General features: G+C 39.8%; 1 long non-coding RNA gene across 1 annotated transcript; it reads left to right on the plus strand.

Annotated features, from left to right (window-relative positions):
- The first annotated feature begins 217 nt into the window (after positions 1 to 217).
- Positions 218 to 1,618, plus strand: LOC148132270 (uncharacterized). Its single transcript, XR_015747326.1, has 3 exons — positions 218 to 333; positions 436 to 514; positions 1,562 to 1,618. It is a non-coding gene; the product is annotated as an uncharacterized LOC148132270 (long non-coding RNA).
- The last annotated feature ends 4,244 nt before the right edge of the window (positions 1,619 to 5,862 follow it).

Here is a 5,862-nt window from a genome sequence, read left to right on the forward strand (position 1 = left end):
GCCCTGCACTCACCTACTTGGGAAGCTTTGAAAGAAAAAAAATATTTCTGCACAGAAAGAATAGAAAGTCTATGATAGGAGAATACTTTCCCTGTGGCTTTCATCGCAATAGCTTGGAGTACACAGCCGGAAATCAGTGAATCATCCTACGATAAGATCTTGATTTCTAGGGAAGATTGCCAACTTTTCTCCTGGCTTGTGTAACTTTGCCTTTAATAGCCTCTCAAATTGCTGACACTGGCAGAGGAAGCTGCTTGAGCAGAAAAGCTTACGGCAGAGTAAAGTAGATACAATTCCCGGCACCGGGCAGTGAAGAAAGACTTTTCTATGTGTGTAAGTAATATTTTTGTGCATGGGAGGGTTCAAATAATCTACAGGCAGTACGAGATGTAACAGTACTTTAAATTCAAAAGGGTATTCCTATTCTCATTTCAGATGTTATGCATCTAAGAAGAAAGAAAGCACGGTTGTTTGAACGTACTCTACTGTTAAAGGCAGAACATCACAAGGACTGGTCAGTACCAGTACAGTTTTGTTTGTTTTTTAAAAGGGGGGGGGGCTTCTAAATAACTTTTAAGAGTAATAGTTTTATTAGTCTGATGCTGCAGGCTAATTTTTTTAAAATACAAGCATATACATGTGAAACCTCAGGACTAAGCTTAAGTTAGGATTGTCAACCTTTTAATAGATCATGCTTTTCAATAAACTCTCGATTTAACACAGTAAAGCAGAGGAAGGCATTTCTAAATGTATGATTATTGATGACTGAGTTTTTTCAGACCCCAAATCCTTTGCCTTAAAATGAAATCAGACCAATTGTCTATTTAATTCAATCCTCCCCAACCTTGTGCCTTTGGATGAATAATTCCTATCATTCCCAGCTAACCACGTTGAGAGGAGAGGACAACATGGGGGGAAAAGTATTATTGGAAACCTAGCCAAGAGTCTTTTCCCATACCTATCTGCTTTAGAGATGCAGAGAATTTAATATGCACTCTCTACATCAAGCTACATCAAAATTAGGCAGTGCTTCACTTTAACCTAAGAATCTTCGTATTTTGTCTATGGCAGGTGCTTTCTTATTTCAGTGAATGTTTCCCTTCTACAAACTAATATTGAACAGTAAAATAAATATTCTTTGCAATAAATACTAATTGGTATGGCAGGGATAGACAACCTTTGACAGACAAATTATTCCTGAGTGATAAAGTCCACATCCTTCATTGTTGGTTAGCTTAATTGAAGCTGTGGGGAGTTGCAGTTTAGCATTATGTGGCATGCTCACCTCTGTTGGTTAACATTAGAGGTTACATATTTTGATTTCAAAAATACTGGCCTCTTCTTGAGGAGTTCAGAAGCATCAACAGAAAATCCAAAAACTAAAGACTAGACTCAGAAGTTGAGAAAAAAAATCTTTTTTTAAAAAAGTATGGTAATAACAACAAACATGTGCACTATTACCAAGATTTACAGTCTCCAAATGACTTTACTATTCATATTTAAAATGGTACTATTATTGTAATTCAAGAAGTGTATACACAAGCACATTTTGTTCACCTAGGACCAAGAAATGAGGAGGTGGCAGAGCAGAAAACAAATTCACCTCACCCTGTATCAGGTAAATAACCTCTGAAGATATTGGTTGGTCAATGATCCTGTATGAGTTACGGGTTCCATTGCTATATGGCAAATGATGGGTTCACTATGTAAGCAAAACTGTTATCTTTGAATAGGCGATTTAGTGATCAGTAAATCTGTAACTCCAAAATCTGTAAATTTTTCTGTACATTTGATCTGTGTCCTTAGGAAACGAACACAGCAATAAAAGTATGAAGAAATTTTAAAAAAAATTGAATTGGAGAAGAAAGAGCTTATCTCTGCTTAAGCCTTTAAATCAGTGATCCCCAACCTTTTTGATGCCCGGCATCAGCATTGTTAGCGCCGCCATCTTTTTGATGAAAAAGTGCTTCGGTGACTCACCGAAGCACGCGTTTTCATCAAAAAGATGGCGGGCGCTGAAGGCGCTCGTGAGGCTTTTCCGGTAGAAATGGCTTTCTACCCGAAAGCTCACTGAAAGCGGCAGGCCGCCATCTTTTTTGATGAAAACGCGCTTCTGGTGAGCTTTCTACCGGAAAAGCTCACCGAAGCACTTTTTCATGAAAAAGATGGCGCCCAGCAAGCCGCTGCCCAGTAGGAGTTGTTCCGCTGGACCGGTACCGGTCCGTGGACCGTGGTTGGGGACCCCTGCTTTAAATGACACAATTCATAGAGGGAAAAGTTAGTATATATTAATTTCATAAATCTCTAATTATAAGGGAGAGGTTTTCTTTTCACCAGGCAGATCTTGAAATTCAAGAAAGAAAAAAAGGTAGAAACTACGAATCTACATCCTTCCCCTCCTTGGCTTCTTGCCAAATGTTAACTCAAGAAGACACTGTAGCTAACCAGTTCTTTCCTAACAAGTACATATTTCTAACTAGTGTTTATATGTGTCCATATCATCCTTTATTTTATAATATATTTTATTCAAATAAATATTATTCTGCCCTCCCAAGGTGTTCAACTTAACACACACATATATATTCCTTCTACGTTTATCTTAAAATAACTCTACAGTCCAAGCAAGGATGACCTTCCCAATGTATGCTAATCAAATCTAGATGGGTGGGGAATTTAAACTATACATTTAGCTGCAGTCTAACCAAGAGCTGGGTATAATTAAGCCCATTCATCTCAACAAGTTCAAAGGCACTGCATTTAGTATTGGAATGCAGCACATATTACAGCTATAGCAAAGAATATAAAAGGTGTAATATGCAATATATAATATATATATAGCCAACATGGAAAAGAACATGGACAGATAAGAAAACCTCAGTAAAATGAGCTGACCAGTCCCCTCTGTGAACATAAAACAAGCAGGAATTCTATAGGTAAAGGAAGACTTTCAAGATTTGTAAGAAGTTGCGAGAATGGTATATAGCAAATGATAAGAAAAGTTCCCAATGTGGTATTTACCATTGGATCAGTTGAACCAGACATTTGATTATAGTGGCCAAAGGAAGGTAACAGTGAAAGTAATGTATGGTTACTCTTGCAGGATGTTCTGCTTCAGGAATCAAAATAAGAGCTAGTCTTGGCTACAATGCACGTTGGCTTACGGCCTGAAGGTGAGGGTAGGGTGTAGAGAGACAGATTCTGCCCATTTATGACCCACCTCATGAAATGACATGTTGTGTGCTGGATTCTGTGCTTAAGATCCAGATTTAAAGCCTCTCTACCTTTACTTCAGCTTTTTCTGTCTCTGGGCAACAAAAAGGAAAATGAGAATAATGATCTGTTTTGACTCTGATGATAATTGTCCTTCATAATTAGTTGCCTTTGGCTTTTTTCTTCTGTATATTAAACTAAGTCAAGGAAAGCCTGCACAACAAGGCTTCTGAAATTCTTATCAAGTCTGCAAAAGAGCCTCCACTAAGGGTCACATGACTGGAAAGCAAGAGGGAGGGGGCTAGACTAGAACAGACACAGAGGTGGCATTCAGCAGGTTCTGACCAGTTCTGGAGAACCGGTAGCGGAAATTTTGAGTAGTTCAGAGAACCGGCAAATACCACCTCTGACTGGCCCCACCCCCATCTATTCTCTGCCTCCTGAGTCCCAGCTGATCAACTGGGTCTTCTTTTGTTGCCCTGCACAGGAGCTGAAAAGCAGGTTAGTGGGATGGGGAGGAAATGGGGATTTTGAAGTATCCTTCCCCTGCCACGCCCATCAAGCCATACCCTCCAAGCCATGCCATGCCACGCCCACCAAGCCACGCCCACAGAACCGATAGTAAAAAAAAATTTGAATCCCACCATTGAACAGACAGCAACATTCTGAGCCACTAGTCCAGGGGTCCCCAAAATCTTCAGCTCATTAACCCCTTCATGAAGTTTTAGATTGTTCATCAAATCCCAAACATTATAATTTAATAAATATGACTTAATTGTACTATAAATAATAATAATAATAGAACGCAATCGGCATTGACGAAATCACCAGCAACCAACCTGCTTCAAATTAACATTTCATCACAGCACAGCAGCCACTAAACGTATCCTGAAAAGAACTGAAAAGGCTCTACTCAGGAACGAGCTCCACAGAAAGAGATTCCAATTGGATCAGTTAAACAAAGATTTGCTAGCACTACACCTGGAATTGAGCAGCAAAATCCACCCTCTACTTTGGGACAAGATAAAACAACTTACAACTTGGAGAGCTGAATCTGAAACCACTTACAAAAATGATACTCTTGAAGAAACTAAAGAAATTAGAACATGACAAGAAAGCCCCCAAAAACTCACAACAACACCTGAAACAATTAGTATACAACGTTTCTAACAGAGAACTCACCAAAACAGAAACAGATGTCCTAACCAAAGGATTCAATTATGCTATAGCACCCAAAAAAATCCCCACAGAATCCATCATATGTGCAGTAGAATCCAGTCTAACCAAATTAAATACAGATGAAGCTGATAGAATAAGACACCAAGTTACCAACATCCTATGCACAAGCAAACCACCCAAAAGCAACTTGCAGAGAGAAGAAATTAAAGCGCCACAAACCCTGAAAAAAGATAGCAGCATAATCATACTTCCAGCAGACAAAGGGAATGCCACAGTAGTAATGGACAGAAAAGACTATGAAACAAAATTGACAGACCTACTCCAAGACTCCACATACAAACCCATAAACACAGACCCAACCACATATCTGGAAAAATTAACCAAGAAGAAAATTATAACCAGCCACATGAGCAAAGAGATCCAAGAGACGATCATCCCAAGAGAAAAATCTTCCAGATGCCCCAAACTATACGGCCTCCCAAAAATACACAAAGAAGGCATACCTCTCAGACCCATAGTCAGATCCAGAGGAGCACCACTACAAAACCTAGGTAAACACTTAGCAAAACAGCTACAGCCCCATGCTGAAACAGCAGCTTCACATGTACAAAACTCATACCACTTCTTGGAAATGATCAAAGATCTACACGTGGAGCAAGAAGATCTGCTTGTAAGTTTCGACGTGGTTTCACTATTCACTCAAGTCCCGATAAAAGAGACCCTTGAAATCATCAAAAACAAATACCAACCGGCTAAACACCTCATGGAACTAACAGAACACTGCTTAACCAACACATATTTCATATACAAAGGACAAAGATACAAACAAATTGAAGGAGCCCCTATGGGATCACCACTGTCACCCGTCATTGCAAACCTGTTCATGGAAGAATTCGAATCCAGAGCCCTGGCCAATGCCATCCACAAACCCAAACTATGGTTTAGATACATCGATGACACATTCGTGATTTGGCCCCATGGAGAAGAAAACCTAAACAATTTCCTAACACACCTAAACAGCACACACCCCAAAATCAAGTTCACCATGGAAACGGAAACAAACAAACAACTACCATTCCTAGATGTACTAATCTACAAAAAAACAGATGGCACACTAGGACACACCGTATACCAGAAGAAAACACACACTAACCGCTACCTCAACGCCCAATCCCACCACCACCCAGCACAGATAAACTCTGTGGCTAAAACACTAATTGCTAGAACCAAACGCCTGGCAGACAAGACACACATAAAGACTGAACTATGCACCCTGACTAAAGTACTGACAGCCAATGGCTTCCACAAAAGCAAAATCACCAGCTTGATCCACAAAAACACACTGAGACATAATGGAGACCCAGAAGATGAACAGACCTATGGAACAGCTGTCCTGCCCTACATAAGAGGTACTACAGACAAAATCAGTAAGATACTACACAGACATCACATCAAGACTGCCTTCAAAACAGA

This window comes from Notechis scutatus, chromosome 2 (assembly GCF_049901735.1).
Source record: "Notechis scutatus isolate UNSWTSFEM ecotype Mainland chromosome 2, rNotScu1.2, whole genome shotgun sequence".
Classification (NCBI taxonomy): Eukaryota; Metazoa; Chordata; class Lepidosauria; order Squamata; family Elapidae; genus Notechis; species Notechis scutatus.